The following is an 18,664-nucleotide window of genomic DNA, read 5'->3' on the forward strand; positions in this document are numbered from 1 at the left end:
GTTAATGATTCATTTAATGTGCCAGTCTTGAAAAATCATATAAAATAGTGTTTTTTTTGCAGTTAGTGGTTGTTAGCTTACAAGTCTTAACTAAAGAGGAAAGATTAGTCACAGGTAGGGAACCGTATTCAGACCAAGAGCCTTAATATCCTATTGGAATGTTGTTGGGGGCCACATTAGTGGGAAGGACCAGACCCCAGAATTGATGGGTCCAGATCCAAAAACTGACATTCATGAAATCACACATCCTTAACTTATACATGCAACCACAATCGCCTAAACACACACAAAAAGACACATTTCACACAGACACAAACACAGTCTTACCCACAGATACACAGAGATACGCAACCATACATAAGCACACTTAACACAGAGAGACACACACTTGACACAATCATATGCACACGCCCATCTGCCTGCTCTTTCCTGCCCAGCCCCCTCCTCAGGGGAGATGCGTGCAGATCAGCTGAGGAGAGGGTATTTTCATCCAAATCTCAGAGTGGGGGGTGGGGAGGTTTCTGTCCAGCAAGCCATAATAGGTATGAAAATCAGGACCTCACCACTCCTCAGTTGACCCATGCCAGTTAGCTGATGAATTTATTTATTTATTTATTATACTTGTATACCGCCCCATAGCCGAAGCTCTCTGGGAGGTTTACAGTAACTAAGAACATTAAAACAAATACAGATCTTACAAAAACAATTTAAAACACAATTTAAAAAATTAAAACAATATAAAACACATGCTAAAATGCCTGGGAGAAGAGGAAAGTCTTGACCTGGCGCCAAAAAGATAACAGTATTGGCGCAAGGCACACCTCATTGGGGAGATCATTCCATAATTTGGGGGCCACCACTGAGAAGGCCCTCTCCCTTGTTGCTATCCTCCGAGCTTCCCTTGGAGTAGGCACCTGGAGGAGGGCCTTTGATCTTGAACGTAGTGTACGGGTGGGTTCGTATCGGGAGAGGAGTTTCATCAGGTATTGTGGTCCCAAGCCGTGAATGAGGAAGTCTTGATTTTAATCTCCATCACAATGCACTGGATGGGCAGGTTTAAACATCTCTACTCATTATACTGTGATGGAAATGAAAAGAACACCATCCCAGTTCATTGAGGGTGCCTTTGAAGGTGGGATCGTGGCCCAGCAGAACTCCTGGGGAGTGATGGGGACCAGATGGGGAGGTTTTCACAATATACATAGGAACACAGGAAGCTTCCTCAGTCAAGCAAATGATCCATCTAGCTCAGTATTGTCTGCACTGATGGGCAATGGCTCTGCAAGATTTCAGACAGGGTTCTTGCCCAGCTCTACCTTGGGATGCTAGGAGTTGAACCTGAGACCTTCTGCATGCAAAGCAGGTACTCTACCAATGAACTACACCCTAAGAGTGGAAGAGAGATCAACATTCTATAATCATTGGTACTATTTCATTCCTCCAGTATGACTTGGGGGTGGGGAATCACACGTGATTGATGAATCTTCTTTCCGGCATCTTTCTCCATCTTTGTGTATCCACTTGGACAGGTATTCCCTAGCAAACGTCCACCCTTAATGTGTGGATATTGAGGGTGGAGCCAGTGGCCCTATGGGACCTCAGGAGTAGGGCCAGAGGCATGGGCCTTCAGCCCTCTTCTTTGGGGGATTGCCCTTCACATGATATATGTGCGAAGGGGCTTGTCATGTAGACAAATCTGATTGGTGATATAAAGTTATGATGTCATCCCATCAGCTGTATGATACCTTATTGCCTGCCAAACCTATTCTCTGGCAAAAGAAGCATTAGTAATAATGAGGTAGAAAATGGCACTGAAGGAGCAATAGAAATTAGATTGGGGGGGGAGTGAACAGTCACATGACCCTTTAGGGAAATATTTCTGCCCCTAAAATACTGTTTTGGACTTGAAAATCAAAAGACAAGAACTGGCACAAACCTCTTTTACAGTAAGTGTAAATGATGTTCAGGGCTATAGTGCATTGCTATGCTTATGCACTTCACAGAAGAAGAATTTCAGAACTATGTGCTGATTACACAGTAGTTAATAGAGGGTAAATCACCTGACAAAGAATACAATGGCATGTTAACATCAAGACCTCTCACAGGAGATATTATACCTTCAAGACATTGTGTGTGTGTGTGTGGGGGGAGAGGGTGGAATGCATAACGGCATGCCAAGCAGGATGCCGCTTACACTTGATTGGCCACAATTGTCAGGGTTCACTTCCATTAAGCTTTGTGTCAGTTCAGAAATGGTACATGTGGGGCTGTGTGAAGCATTCTACCACTGCTGCTGACTGCCCCGGGCTAGCCCACAGAACCAATCTTGTCTTTGTTTTTCCCAGAAAGCCTTCCTGAGAATTAGTTGCATATGTTGGTTAGCCTAACCAGTTGAGGCAAGTTATTACAGCTGGCCTTTTACCAAGCACTTAACATTTTGTTTGCGAGGCTGGGGAAAGAAACTTCATATTGCAGAAGCAACTTCAGCTGATGAGCGAGGGGTGGGGAGAAATTGCTTCCCAGCACTAGTTTAGCAGCAGTTTTTGTGAGTGTAAAGATGACTAGCCATCAGACTAGTGTTTAAAAATCCAAAAATGACAGTTTTACACTTGTGTTCCACTCCTTATTATAACACAGTAAAAGAAAAATCCTATCCTCACTTATATTTAAATTTCTCTCCCTCTTCCCCTATTTACTGCCTTTATTTTGTTTCTTTAAAATTTTTGATTCACAGAGGCATTTGAATGTAATTTTCTACATATTGAAAACCTAATCTGATCAATAGCGACAACAACAACATTTAAGCCACACACACAGAAAAAGGATACTTGGAGCTAGAATCACCCCAGTTCGCATTTGGTACCGAATTTTCCATTAATTTTCCATTCCATTCTCTTATTGTTGGAGATCAGATTTTTATGTAGTGATTTTCCATGGCTGTTTTTGAAAACAGGTGGTTTTTTAAAATAAAAAATCCACCTCTAAAATATTGATATTAAGAATGATAATTTTATCAATACTGTATTTCCTTTCAAAATGATATTTCTTTTCAAAATATCAATATTTCTAATACCAATCTTTTTTTGTATGTGTGAGGGGAAAAACAGATCAGAAAACCAGTGGATAGTAGACAAGAACTTGAATTGATACTGGCATGATAGGTCAATGGAATGCTTTGAAACGGGCACCGGCCAACAGATCCAATCCCTACTGGAGCCTAACAATAAACTTTTAAGTATGACAGTTTTCTTAAATGTTAACAAAAGCTGTGATTTTGTAATTCATTATAGTACTTTATATATGAGTCTTCAACAGACGATTTTTAAAGTAAGAGTTGAGCGTCCAAATGGACACTCAGTCCCACCTAGTGGATATCAAGTAAATATGATTTGAGCACTTATCATTCATGTAATGAAGTAGAAAAATATTTTAAGACATTATGAACATGAAATAAATAGTAATATATTGAAACTTACTATCTTAATAACATTTTAAAAACTTTTCAAATGAAATCACAAACCTTATTTCAAAGATTTATTAGTCATTGTAAAACACCTGTTATATGCAAAAAAAATGGTTTAATACAAGTAGTAGATTCAGATGAATCCTAGAACTTGGACTGAAGCTGGGTGGTTTGGAGAGATTTGGGTCCTCATTCCAGGCACCCAGAATCACAGGGAGGATCTCTGAAGCATTTTATGGCTGCATTGTGGGCGGACATTGGACACCCAATTAACATTTCTTTCAAAATGGTCTGTTCTTCAAGCAAGAGTGGCACAAATCCATCCTTAGGGTTTTACCTGAGCTACTCCTTATCCGTTTTGGATGCTGCTCTCCTTGCTCATTCTCAGGAAAGATTATGAATGGCTTGTGAAGGCATTTTTGAATTTCAGGTTAAACTCAGATTTTGTAGTTTTACAGCATCCATATGCTAAGTTGGGTTGAGTTGTTGAAATCTGTTTGAATAACATAGAATTAATGGCCCTAACAACCAAAGAAAAATTTGGCTTGTATTATGCAACTTCTCTGGGTATAACAACTGTTATTAAAACATCTAGTTTTTATGAAATTAAATGGCTGAGTTCCTCAGTCCAGTTTCTTATCCCATTGCTTATCTTAGCAATAATATATAAACAAAGCAGGGCTAATTGTAAAAAAATGTTTGGGCTCTTTTAAAGCTGGCTGCATACTATAATACAAAAATTCTAGGGAAACAAGACATAAAATTATGGAAATTATTATTTTTGGATATGTTAAGCGACCAAGGGAAGACTTAAAACTCTTTCTGTTTGAGTTAGCCCAATGACAGTGCTATTAAGGAAAAATAAATAGTGACAGCAGTCATAGAAATGTCAAGCGGCTCTCTAGTTGCCTCACCAATCATTTGCATCCTCCAGGGATTTACCACACCTTGTCCCTGCCTTGCCATTCAGTTAAAACTACTGATGCTTCACTGCATGAGGCCGGGAGTTCTCACATAACGATCACAGAGGCCAGCAAATCCTGCATTCCCTAAAGTGAAGAAATTTTAGGCAAGGAGTGGTGGACTTCCACTGCTATGATGATGACTCTGTAGACATTTCAGAGAGTGGGTATTTATGTGTGTGGTTTTTAAAAGAATTGCTATTTTGCATAGTTTCTTGCAAGAAGATGGAATATCAAAGGATTACCTCTATATCATGACTATGATAACAATACTTAGCATTCATATCACACATTCCAAGTGTTTAAAGTATATGGTATAGTAGATAGAGCGTCAGTCAATGAGAGTTGGGTTCAAGTCTTCATTCAGCCAGAGACACAATTTGTTAGCCTAATATACTTATATTATTACATATATTATTGTGAGGATAAAATGGGATGACCCAACTGTCCCGAGGTCCTTGTAGAAAATATTGGATAAAAATATGACTACCAGACAGAAGATAAAACAAATGCCTCCCATACATTATCTCAGTAATCTCAACAACATCCCTATGCAATGTGCCAGTATTATTATCCCCACATTGCTGGTGAGTGGCGTAGCTCAGAGAATAATAGCTTGCCTGAGGCTGCCCAGTGATCCCATGGCTGGGGTAAGATCTGAACCAGAGCTTGGAATATTACTTTTAAAAAGTAATTAATTACAGTTACAGTTACATGGCCCAAAAAAGTAGTAATTACTGTTACAGTTACAATTGCTCTGAAAGTAACTGATTACTTTACTTTTCCTCCAAAGTAATCACTACAATTACATTTCAGTTACTTAAAAAAAACGCCTACAAGGTGCTGGCCTTGGCTGCTGCCTAAAACAACATTAAAAATAAACAAACACATACAGAGGTAGTAGAATAATTATTTTTATTCATAAGATAGCAATGGTGGTCTCTCCGCTGGGAAGGGAGGTGGGGAGGGAGGCTGGGGCCACTACTCAGATCTTTGCACATCAAACCAAGTGCAACCCCCCCACTCAGCCAGCCAGCATAATCTCTCTCACTTAAACACCTCCCAGACCCTGCCCTGCCACCAACTAAGGGACACTCACTCAAGCAAACATTTTCCCCTGAGATGCAAAAAAGTTAAAATACTGCAAATGCAGCACAGTAGCCAGAGAGGGTGGTGGAGGCCACTTTGTGTGCCATGTGCAAACACAGTATTCACACACACACACACACGTTGTCATCTTTCACCTCCACAGTTCTTTTTTTTAAAATAATTTTTATTCAAATTTTTCAAAAGACAAACAAAACAAAGTCAAAAAACATAACAATACAACAACAACAAAAAAATAGTTGACTTCCGATTTGTCGCAGATCAGATATAAGTATATAATATACATCAAACCTGTCCCTTAATGTATACATACAGGATCACTTTTCTCCATAGGCTGTCTTAGTTAATCGTCAAATCCCAATATCATCATTTTATTTTGATCTTTCAACAAAAAGTCTAAGAGAGGCTTCCATTCCTTAAGAAATGTATCTGTCGATTTTTCTCTAAGTAGACATGTCAATTTATCCATTTCTACTAAGTCCATTAATTTCAATAGCCATTCTTCCGTTGTTGGTGTTGATTCCATTTTCCACTTTTGTGCATATAATAATCTTGCTGCCGTAATCATATATAATATTATTCTTCCATATTTCTCTTCTATTTGTTTATCCATAAAACCCAATAAAAAAAATTCTGGTTTTGACTGAATATTTATCTTTAGAATTTTTTGCATCTTCCTACCTATCTGTGCCCAAAATGATTTTGCCTTTTTACACAGCCACCACATATGATAAAATGATCCTTCTTGTTTACATTTCCAACAAACATTAGAAACATTACTATACATTTTTGACAACTTTTCTGGAGTCATGTACCAACGGTACATCATTTTATAGAAATTTTCTTTAAGATTATAGCATAGTGTAAATCTCAAGCCTTTTTTCCACATATTTTCCCATTGATCCATTTGTATGTTATAACCAAAATTTTTTGCCCACTTTACCATACACTCTTTTACTTGTTCTTCCTCCATATCCATTTTCAGTAAGAGTTTATACATTTTCGCAATTATATTTTCATCATTTGTACACAATCCTATTTCAAAATCAGATTTACTTATTTCAAACCCATACATTTTCTTGTCCATTTTATATCTTTCTAACAATTGTAAATAGGCAAACCATTGAAAACTATATCCTTCCTTTGTCAGTTGTTCTCTCTCTTTCATTATATATTCTCCATGTACATTTTCTAATAGTTCTTGATAAGTTAACCATTTCTCTTTTCCAGCCATTTTTCTTCTGTAAAACGCTTCTTGACTTGAGACACATAATGGTATTTTCGAATAAAACCTTGGTTTTTATCTATTCCATATTTTCAACAGAGGACGTCTTATAAAATGATTGTTAAAGTCTACATTTACTTTTACTTTGTCATACCATAGATATCCATGCCATCCCCACTTCAAATTATGGCCCTCCAAATCCAATAGTCTTTTATTCTTCAATAAGATCCACCTCCACAGTTCTTTATCTCCATTCTGCTGCTGCCTCCTTCTCCTTTATCCATGTTTTTGACCTCCAGATCTTTTTTCCCTCCACTCCATTCTTCACCACCACTGTTTTTTTAAATAATTGTTTTCTCCACTCCACCCCGTCTCACTCTCCGCCTCCTCCCTCGTCGCCTCCTACCCACCCACAGAGCATGAGGAAAGAGCAACGCTGCACAGAAGCCTAGTTTGAGGCACATGATTTTCATCTACAAATCAGAGGAGCAGAAGACCCCCCAAGTAATGCCCAAAAGTAATTCTGGAAACGTTACAATTACTCCACAATAGTAGTAAAATTACTCCTAGTTCTATTACAATCAAAATGTAAAGGAATTACCCACTCGTTACTCAAAAAAGTAATGAATTACAAGTAATTCGTTACTTGTAACTAGTTACTTCCAAGCTCTGATCTGAACAAGGGATTTCCCAAGGCACAGCACACTTCCTGATATATGGTACACCGTTTCTCATTCTGTGGAAGGCAAAGGGGAAAAAAAAGTAATCCCCTACATATAAGGTTCTACATTTGCAAGAGTTAGAAACTGCAGGCTCAGAATTAACACTGCCAGAATGTCTAAATGCTTGTTTCCGCCACTAGTACCACAAGATACATAATGGGAGACCCCAACAGTTAATATCTTAAGGCCGTACACTCTGAGCCAAAGAACAAAGTTGTCTTTAAACTGTGCTAAATGTTACTAATAATTAATATATAGCTAACACTAAACAATAGGTCGCACAACATTAGCACAGTGTTCCTCCCTTTTTCTTCCCCACAGAAAAACTTGTCTACTGATGACAGGAGAGCTGGATGTGGGCTCATTATGTTGCTAGATTTGGTCAAATCCCAGCTCTTGCAGCATTTGCTGGGTGGCCTTGGGCAAGTACCTTCCTCACAGTTTCAAAACCTTCCCTATCTGTCAAGTTGTAATACTGTTTGCCTGCCTTTCAAAGTTTGTCAGAGGCAATTTTGCATAAATAACTCATCAGCAGATTGAAGCAGAATTATGGTTTCCCATTGCTGGCTCTCTTCTAGGTCACTTTGGTGTCAGGAACTAAGGCGTACTGTCTGCCTCTTTGATGAAGTCTTTTTATAGTGGGGGCTCATGAGTTCCCTGCTGGGCTAAGTTCATCATGGTTCTTACAGGATTTTAAAATTAATTATTCTTCATAAGAAATTCAAATTCAAATCTGAGTTCCACAATAATAAATCATAATTATGCAGCTCTTGTTGATAAATTAGGGTAAGCAACTTACCTTACGTACAAACTTCAGCTGTGATAAAATAACTCCTTCAAAAGCTGTACAGAATACAGCTTACCCTCAAAGCAGGGGTAGGCAGAAGTAGTTCTGGATCTGCTTTTAGATCTCTGAGTGATTTGTAATAGTTCGGCAAGGATTTCTGACCCTCAGTTGTTTATAAATAGCAGAACAAAATGAATCCCCCACTGCACCATAAATGATGCAGCAGAAATTTAAAAAGCTTGAAGTGGACTTTTGTTTGGAAAGATTGTGAAGTTGTGAACTCTCTTCAGTTCTATTACTCAAAACAAGTTTTTGGGTTCAGGATTCCTAAATTGTAAATATATACCTTTTGCACCTGGCTCTGACTTGGGAGTTCTGATAAACACCAAAGTAGATCCCTCAAGTCTGAAGTCTGCCCATCCCTGCCTCCAAGGGTATATTTCTATCATAGCTTTTAATAGTGAACTTCAGTGACTGAAACATCAACACTATCAGTTTTGAAGGTAAACAAGGCCACATGAAAATAAAGCAGTGATTTCTGAATGCTCAGAGGGTTCCCTAAGTATGCAGAAATGAAGAAGCCATCATCCACCCCACCCAGGGCCTTCTCTGCACAATGATACCTTGTGATGTGTCATCATGATGAGGAGAGGGTGCCTGGGGAGAAGGTAATCAATGAGAGGAGTTATTGCCACTGCCAGTGCTACTACAAGTAAGCCCAGCCCCCAAACCTTTCCCATTTTGCTTCAATTCCTGAAAAATCTTGGACGTTAAGGGAGGGTATCTTTAATTCTGGCCTCTTTAAACATTATGCCATCCCTTAATAAAGTATTGATTATAACTGGAAACTATGCTGCCAATTTCTCCTGGCTTGCTGAGGCCAACCAAGATGGACATGGATCAAGTCAACAAACCTTGACATGAACAGAACGGTCAGAACCAAGTATCTTGTTGAATTCCACAGGGGCTGATTGACATTCATCTAACAACAGATGACCTCAGGGAAGACCTGCACACTATGAGCTGTCCTGTAATATAATGGTAGAGTCAAAGGGTGGTGTTCAACTAAATCAACCATTTGACATGTGGTGAAGGAGATTAGGTAGATGGTAGGACAGCTACAGAAGTGGGGCGGGTCAATAACAGCTATGCGCTGGGGAGCAAGGGGCTGTAACTACCTCTACCAGCACCCTGGATGCTGCAGGACCATCAACTGCAAAGTACCTGGGAAGGCACAGATCTATGTTGTGTTCCAGACACCATTGCTGCAGGTGAAGTCTCTGAGACAGGACTGACAGCGAGGGATCATCAGATGAGGATTCCCCCCATGAGGGGTTAACACACTGGAGGTCCAAGGAAAGGTGATCAAGAGGGTTGTGGCACAGCAATTGCAAAAACTTTTGGATGAAGCAGGTAATCATAACCCATTCTAGTCTGGGTTCAGGCCTGGTTATGGGACTGAATCAGCTTTGGTCACCCTGATGGATGACCTTTATTGGGAGAAGGACAGGGGGAGTGAGACTCTGTTATTCTTACTTGATCTCTCACTGGCTTTTGATACCATTGACCATGGTGTCCTTCTGGGTTCACTTGGTGAGATGGGTATTAGAGGTACTGTTTTACAGTGGTTCTGATTCTATCTCCAGGGGCATTTTCAGGGAGTACCATTGGGAAATTATCTTTCAGCTGCCTGGCAGTTGTGCTGTGGCGTGCAAGGGATACCATCTTGTCCCCCATGCTGTTTAACATCTATGTGAAGCCCTTGTGATTGGTCATCAGGAGATTTGGGGTGAGGTGTCAGCAGTACGCTGATGATACCCGGCTTTATTTCTCTGTAACATCTGAATTGGGAGAGACCGTGCAAGCCTTACACCAGTGCATGGGCTTGGTGGTGGGCTGGATGAGGACCAATAAACTGAGTCTGAATCCTAGCAAGATGGAGGTGCTGTGGGCTGGTAGTTCCCAAGTTCGGATAATTGGTCAGCTGCCTGCTTTGGATGGGATTGTACTCCTTCTGAAAGAGCAGGTCTGTAGTCTAGCCCAGGAGACCTCAGTGACTAGGAGTGCCTTTTACCAGCTTTGGCTGGTAAGACAGCTGTGACTGTTTCTGGACCAGGATAGCTTGCCCACTGTTGTCCATGCACTGGTAACCTCCAGGCTGGATTACTGTTATGAAGTCTATATGGGGCTGCCCTTGAGGTTGGTCCAGAAGCTGCAGCTAGTGTAAAATGCAGTGGTGCAACTGCTTACTGGGGCAGGGCATCATCAACATGTCACCCCGCTGCCAAATGAATTGCACTGGCTGCCCATTAGCTACTGGGCCAAGTTCAAGGTTCTGGTTCTGGTGCCAGGATACCTGAAAGATCGTCTTACCCCTTATATACCCAGTTGATCACTATGCTCTGGAGGTGAGAGCCTTCTGCAGATACAATCTTATCACGAGGTCCAGTCTGTGTCTGTGTTGGAATTGTTTTTTAAGATGTTTTAAACGTTTTTTTTAAAATAAATGTTTTTAAAAGATTTTTGTTTTAATATATTTTAAAGTCTGTTTTTAAAGATGTTTTAGAGTGTTTTTAGTATATTTGTTTGCCACCCTGGACTCCTACTGGGAGGAAGGGTGGCATATAAAACCAACAAACAGATTCTCCCAGGGAGGTGTGCATCAAGGATGGCGATGACCCTCCTGCAGGCTAGCACCTGCCCTGCAGGACTTGACAAAAGATTGCAGATGGTCACAATATAGATGCATTCTCTCTTTTAAGATCTGAGAAGGAGACCTGGTCTGGCACTAGGCCCAAAAGAGGGCACAGGAGGCATGTCAAAAGGACTTTTGACAATTGGGCCCAAGGGTTGATTTTCATGGGAGTGGTTCAGGCAGCCCATCCTGAGCACAGTTAGAATCTTTCCAACCACATGAGCTCTATTTTCAGGGCATGCAATTGGGCTGGGGATGAGGCCACAATTGCTTATGATGAAGAATTCTACCACAAGGCAGCCAGTAATAAGAGTATGCGATGGAATTTAATCTGCAACAAGCTATGGATCGAAAACATTAAGGGGGGCAGGCCTGAGTCAAGCAAGGACAGGAGGACTACCAGACCTCCTCAACAAGATTGGGCTGGGAAGATTTGTTGGGAGCTCAATCAAGGCAGATGTAACCACACCAAGTACAAGTATGCCCATGATCGTGTGAATCATGTTCTGGCCTGCACCCCAGGATTACATGGTCCAACCCCAAACCTGGTCAGGGCTCTTTTGGAGTTTTCATCAGGTAGTAAGAGAGACAACTACACCTCCGCAGTTCCCACAGCTAGTAACATGGGTGCCATGCCAGGGATTGGATGTCTGGCATTGACCCCCATCCTGGTTTATCCCTGGGGCCTCTGCCCCTTTCTTGACATCTGTCCTGCCGGCGGGGTGGCACAATACATTTGGCAAGGTTTCCTGGTGGCTTCTCCACCCCTGCATCCAGGTGCCATGGAGCGTCAAGCACCCTTAACCAAAAATCTGTAGCTGAGTTCCCAGAGATAGCAGCCAACAAAATTGCAAAAATGTGCTCTGAGAGAATAGCTGGGCCATCCCCTCTACCGGATCATCTTCAAACCATCCCCAGCCAAGGATCCCTGTCAGCTGGGAGACACCAAGGCATAACTCTCTCTGAGGCCACAGAGCCCTGGGCAGTTCTTTATTCACCTAGACACCTCTCCCCTCACTAGGCACCAGTTCACAGGGGTTCTCAGGCCATGTCTTGCTAAAGTGGATTTTCCTGAGGAAGAATATGGAACACATTTATTTTAGAATTGGGGCTGCCATTTCATAAGCAGCATGGGGTTTCTCCACCTCCCAGATCAAGTTCATTGGGTGCTGGAGATCGCAAGCCTTTAGAAGTTATATTCGCCCTCAAGTGAAAACTGCAAGCTGCCAGTAATCTCTGGCTTGTTTCTAGCCAAAAGAGAGTGTGGATTGTTAGGCATAGCATCATGCACTGGGCCAACACTATGCGAAATTCACACTGTGTTTTATCAGCTTGGCCTGTCATCAGGGGCACACGTTCACTGAATCTCCAGATGTGGCAGGTGGTGTGAGAGCTGCGCCCCTTGTTGTATCAACAGATCAGCTGCTTTGGTCCCCCAGATGTTTTTCTCACACAGCTGGGGGAGAATGACCTTGGCATACAAAAAGGCATTGACTTGGAGCTGGCTGTGAAAGCTGACTTTGCCTGATTGGCTGAAAAATACCATCTATGACATTGGGAGGTTGCAGTGGAAAAGCCATGTTACCAAAGCTGCAGTGAAACTGGTTTGAGTGAGGGGTTCCTTGTGGTCTGTCACCCACTATTCAATCACTGCCCTGACTTCTATCACACAGACGGTGTTCATCTCTCTGCAATGGGTAATGATGCCTGGCTTAGCAACATCACCAATGATTTAGTGAGTAGGGCTGGTGGCAGGTTAGGGCTCCCGTTCCTTGTGGCAGCAATGGCATTGGTCAGGCAGGGGCACTCCCATAAGGGGTCTAGTGGGGTACTTGCTGGCCACACCCATAGCTCAGGAGGGGCCTCACCTCATCCAGCTCCACCCCCCCCAACTGGTTGGCCAGTGGGATCACAAGCGATTGGGCTTGCAACTCACCTGGGTGGCCAACTCCCAAGGATGATTCCCAGCTGCTTCTTGGATGACTTAACATTCTCTCAGCGAGGGCTGCTGGAATGAAAACAGATCCTTGTCCTACTGCGTATTTGTTCTAACCAATACAGGTGTGGCCAGTTTTCACCTACAAACCATTGTTGGCTGTTTCCATTGCTGATGGGGAGACGCATCTTGCACCTGCGTCACAATGGATGCGAGCAATTTCATCTGCAACGAACCTCACAACAGTGTCACAGCATGCTGGAACTGTCACATAACAAATCATTAGCTATCTGGAAAAGTTCCACTGGATGGGATGGTGGCAAAGAAGTGGCTCTTATTTGCTGCAGTCTCCACCATGGAATAGGCCTTAAATGGGTTCCTCTGAGCAGTGTTCATCTGGATTTGCTCCAGTTTATCTTCATCTGCTCTCAGATCATCACCCCTGTTGGCTTAGCTCTGGGGCTACCCTGGTCAGAGGAAGAATGCTGACCATCTTCACCTGGGTCTTGGGGGATGGATGACCTTCCAGAAAAGCTAGCAAACAAACAGACAGACAGACAAACAAAAAGCCAGGAGAAGTTCGTTATAGTTGCTGATAGCCTGATGTTGGACAGAGGCGGATAATCTGCCTGGGGTATGTTTGCTGGTGTTCTACTTACTTTGTTCATTCCTGTGTTACTATTGTTTCTACAGAGAATCTAATCTAGAAAATTTTATTTCTCTCATTATTCATCCTAGAAATCTGTGTCAAATTTATTTTTATTAACTTCAAAGCTTTTTTATTGGTCAGTGTCATATGATGGTGAAGACAGCCTTTTGTGTTTCAAATTGAAGGTTATGTTCTATTTCTATTTTGGGCACAGTAACAGTTGAATCTGAAACTGCAGTTTGATGTAAAATCAGACTGATTACAATATGTTACTACTTCAGGAATAGCTGTTGGAAAAAACAAACTTGGCTTGCCCAAGATGCATGTTTTCAGCCTGTTATGCTTAAACTACTCCATTTAAAGCAAGGTGGGCATGGTCAATTAAAAACATAGAGCATACCTAGAATTTTGCTAGAATATATTTCACCTCCCACTGTTTTATCTTGTGCAAACTGAGACACTCCTGATGTCCACTGGAGACTATGCTGCAGAATAGTCAGTGCCATTATTCCACAATTGTTTTTGGAGTTTTTTTAGAGTAAATTTTGCAAAGTGTTGCTGTACTTCACATATTCACAGAAATAGAAACAAAACAAAATGATTTCCTATATGAAACTACATTAAATTGCAAAGTAAATCAGACATATTTAAAGTGACTATCTGAACTATGTCAACTGTCTTAATAATGTTGCTTCCTCCCTGCTAAAACAAGATCAGCAGAGCACATGTCTTGTTTCTATTATTTGGGCTGATTGCAGGTGTTGCCACCATTCACCATACGCTCAGAGGCACATGTTAGCAAATTCCTCCAAGATACACAGCAAGTGGATTGGACTGTGAAAGACCAACCCAAATTGTGTTTGCATTTTGACAAATTTGTAGGGCAGTCCAATATCTCAGAGAGGAGGTCAGGTCTCCTGCTCCCCTGGTGCATTCACTACAGCTGCCCAATTTCCCTGCTTTTTAAAGTTGGATAGAAATATCTGTTGGCTATAGGTACATTCTTAAACCACAAGGTTTTTTGCCTATTAGTGAATAGTAAAAAACATTTAGGCAGTCCAATGCCATATCATTGTGCAAGGAAAGACAAACCAAAATCCCCTGCCACATAAGCCTTTAGAATTCAACCATCTTAATGGGCCTGCCCCTCTTGCAGAGTTTGGTAGAAGATGATACTCTAAAGTTCACTAGATAACAATCCGTCTGTGATAAAGGAAAAACCCTTTGAGGAGACACCCGTGGAACACCTTCAAACTGCAGATAATAGAAGACCAAATTGAGATAGTAACTTGTAGTGTGTGTGACTGATAACCATTGGAATCCCACATGGATGTCATGGTCACCATAAATTTTGAACCAGGCCTGTCTATCCCTCCCTCCCCCTCCAAAAAAGCTTGGAAAATCAGTACACCATTTCCAAAACAATGTCCATCAGTCAAGGATATTTGGTGGGTGATTGATATGACTTGCTAGGAAATGAGATCTGCAGAAAGACCTGGACTAAGTACAACCATGAATTGTCTAAATGATGTTTCCCTAAAATGACCAGTCATACCTCCAGCGGCATACACTCTCCCTTTCCTTCTTACGAGAAGGCTTTATAGAGATTCCACTCTCAATGGGAAAACTCTGTAACAAACATGAAAATGAAAGCTCTCCACCACCACTTCCACCTAGGAGCTGAACAATCCACTCTCGCTGGATAACTCACCCTTTACATGCTGGCAAAATAACTGGCATAGGGATCTGCCTGTACCCACACCACAACTCCCTTTGATATCATCACTACTAGTGGTTCCCGCCTTCATGCTACACAGCATACCAAGGAGAACACCAGCGATGCAGTTTGTGCATGATGGGTGTTATATAGTCTCAAACAGAGGCACTGGCTGTGCTCTGCATGAGCTGCAACTTCTGGACAGATAGCCCCATGTAGGAACTCATCATAGTTATCCAAATATGAGGTCTCCAAAGCATGGGTTAATGTTGCTAAGCTAGCCCAGTCGAGGAATGGCCATAGAAAGTACTGCAAATAGGCACTCTTTGTCACTGATGTCATTTGGGCTTCCAATGACAGCATAAAGCCAAGGACTACCTGCAAGCTACCAACCTGCTCCTTCAAGGGAAATGCAACCCCATCAAGCACAGTACATCTCTCCAAATTCTAGACACAAAAGCTACCCACCAGCAGTGCCTCCATCTTGTCAGGATTCAGCTTTAGTTTTTTTGACCCATATTGCTGCATCTTAATACTACTGCAACACTTACACAGATTCACCTGATTCAGACTATAGGGGGAGACAGAGTGGTGACAGGTGTCACCAATATTTTGGTGACATTGTTCCCCCAGTCATTACCAAACACCTCTGGGTCCAGGGAGGGCTGCACCACCATCTTTTTCAAAGCAGCTGGCATGACCGGTTCTCACAATGAAGCATTTACCACCCCCTGGATCCACTCAGTCAATCCCCTCAGCCAAGGGCAGGGGTCATAATGGCATGAGGTAATCTGAACTCCTTAAAGTGCCTTGTTGACATCCTAAGGCCACAACAACTGAAAGAGAATGACTAGATGGTCCTTTGGATATCTCTTCCTGAATTGTAACAACAGCGGTATTTAAAACTGGAGCAAATTTAAATTGCTCTCAAAAGTACCTTACAAATTTGTCACAGCCTGTCTCAGAGGTCCCTAATTTCACTAATTTTGAGCTCGATATATCCAGACCCTGCATCACCTTATAGATATTTGCTGAGTGCAACAGTGGTGGAGAGGAAAGCTGTTTTCACCACCAGCACTGCCACATGGCTGGCACGATTATGTGCTCTTCCCTGCACTCAGTTGAATTTGCTACAAATCTGACAGCACTTGCACTCCAGACGTTGTCCTGCCTGATTCAAAGCCTGCAGCTCCCCAGAAAACTAGAGTGCAGTTAGAAATTAGAAATGGCCAGGGCCTCAACAAGAGCACCACACCAGTCAGAATTTCCCCCGTCAGTCACTATCACCCTCACTGGTGGAGAGGATGTGAGAGTCAAGCCAGAGGAAGGGAAAGGCAGTGACCTTCCCCATCACTCCTCCTCCATCCAGAGAAAGTGTTAATTTACATGAATGAAGTTTAATCTGTTGAATTATCTTGCCCTTTTTTGAGAGATCCCCAGGAATGTCAGACTCAAAAACCTGACTTTTCCTGTAGCAACAGACCTCTTTCACCTTTGGCCTGTACCTCAATTTTAGATTCCATCCGAAAAACAAACTTGTCCATGCTACAAATTTAGGGAAGGGCAGAGAGAAAATAAATATTTTAGGGTGTGTTTGTTAACTCCTCCTTGAGAGTCCCTTCTTCTGGTCTTGTTCCTGACCTTTAGATTTTCCTTCCTGTTGGACAATCAAAGCAGAACTTTTAACTGGTTGCTAAATAAAGGCCTAACTAAGGAACCGGAAACTAATTGTGGAAAGCAACTGGATTTGTTTTTACTGGTTGCAGGGTTGATTTTTCTGTCCAGAAACCCTGAAAAGACCTAATGCCCAGCTGCAGATATTGGGAAAATCAGTTACAGCCTAGGTGGCCAGCCAGCTAGCTAACTGTAGTGCATACAACAGTATTTCTGTTCCTCCAGCACTGTTTTCATCCTTTGTCACTCTGGCCTCCTACTGGGAGGAAGGCAATATAAATCAAATAATAAATAAATAAATACTCAAGAAAAAGAGTGAAAATAGCCACTATGAGTATAGTGAGTGCTTTAAAAGAGTAAAGGGTAACTTAGGGTGGCCATTTTTTGAGATCACTTTAAGTTATCTCTTTATTTCGCTCTTTAGCAATAAGCACCCAATCCTGCTTTACTAGTTATAATAACTGTAGAATAAACGAACTCTTATTTCTTCCTGCAGGCAAACAAACATGCTTCTTTATTGCTGGCTGGGTAGAGAACACAACTGAAACTGAAAAACAGAGCAAAGGAAAGCCCAAAGAGTGGAATCTAGCCCATAATACAACATGCTAATACTTAACTCTTTTAGGGTCGTGTTACTGTACACGCTGGGTTTTTTCCCCTTCAGGATCTTAAATAATTATAGGCTGATTGTGATAATGAAAAATCCACCCTCAATCAGGAAAGTCTTGAGTGACCAGACTGTGATGGACATGGCTGGGTTCTGCTCCTTTCCATCTTCAACCAATCCCAAAATTGGAATGTTGAAAGGGAGAAAGTGGAAGTTTAGTCAGGAGTTGAGTTGGCGAGTTCAAATTCAGTTAGGGATGTAGAGAGAGTTCAGTGGGTAGCTAGCTGGGGAATGAGAGTCATATATAGGGTTGGAGGTTGGAAATGGTATAAACTAAAGAGTAGAAATAAAAGATGTTCTATGGTATTAGTAAAGGATGGAGTTAAGCCAGAGACACTGTGAGAAAGAAAGTTCAGGGAAAGGTTAAATCTTGTAACGATGTGTAATTCAAGCCTAGAAGCCAGGTATGCCTCTTTGTCTGTTCAATGTTTGTGGTTTAAAAAAGTTTGTCCTTTGGATTTTCCTATTGCATGCAGAGCTTGGAAAAGTTACTTTTTTGGACTACAACTCCCATCAGCCCCAGCTAGCATGCCCACTGGATTGGGCTGATGAGAGTTGTAGTTCAAAAAAGTAACTTTTCCAAGCTCTGATTGCATGGATACCTTGAATGCTGGGGACAGATATGTTAAAATAATACTGGAACCTATATGGTAGTGAGAAGTTGGGACACACTCCAAATATTTATTTTACTGTCCCTGTTGGGCAATCACCTCATGGTCTGTCAGTAACTTGATGAAGGTTACAGAAGTCAGGTGAGGTGGGACAGCTAGCTCTAGTGAGAAGAAATAATGAGTGTATCTTGTGATACTCATTCTGGGCTTAAAAAAGTCTGTCACACAGACTTGGGGGGGCTCTTCCAGATGAGGCTTTCGTTGTGCACTCGCCCTGCCTTATTCACTGAATTTGTCAGAGTCCTATTCTTAAATTGCTCCTGTTCTTAAAACAAGCTGTCATTCTTTAAATGGAGGTGGTTGTCTGTCATGTCACAAATTAAAAAGAAGACAATCTCTCTCTCTCTCTCTCTCTCTCCCTCTCTCTCTCTCTCTCTGTGTGTGTGTGT

The sequence above is a fragment of the Rhineura floridana genome, chromosome 4, assembly GCF_030035675.1.
Source record: "Rhineura floridana isolate rRhiFlo1 chromosome 4, rRhiFlo1.hap2, whole genome shotgun sequence".
NCBI lineage: Eukaryota > Metazoa > Chordata > Lepidosauria > Squamata > Rhineuridae > Rhineura > Rhineura floridana.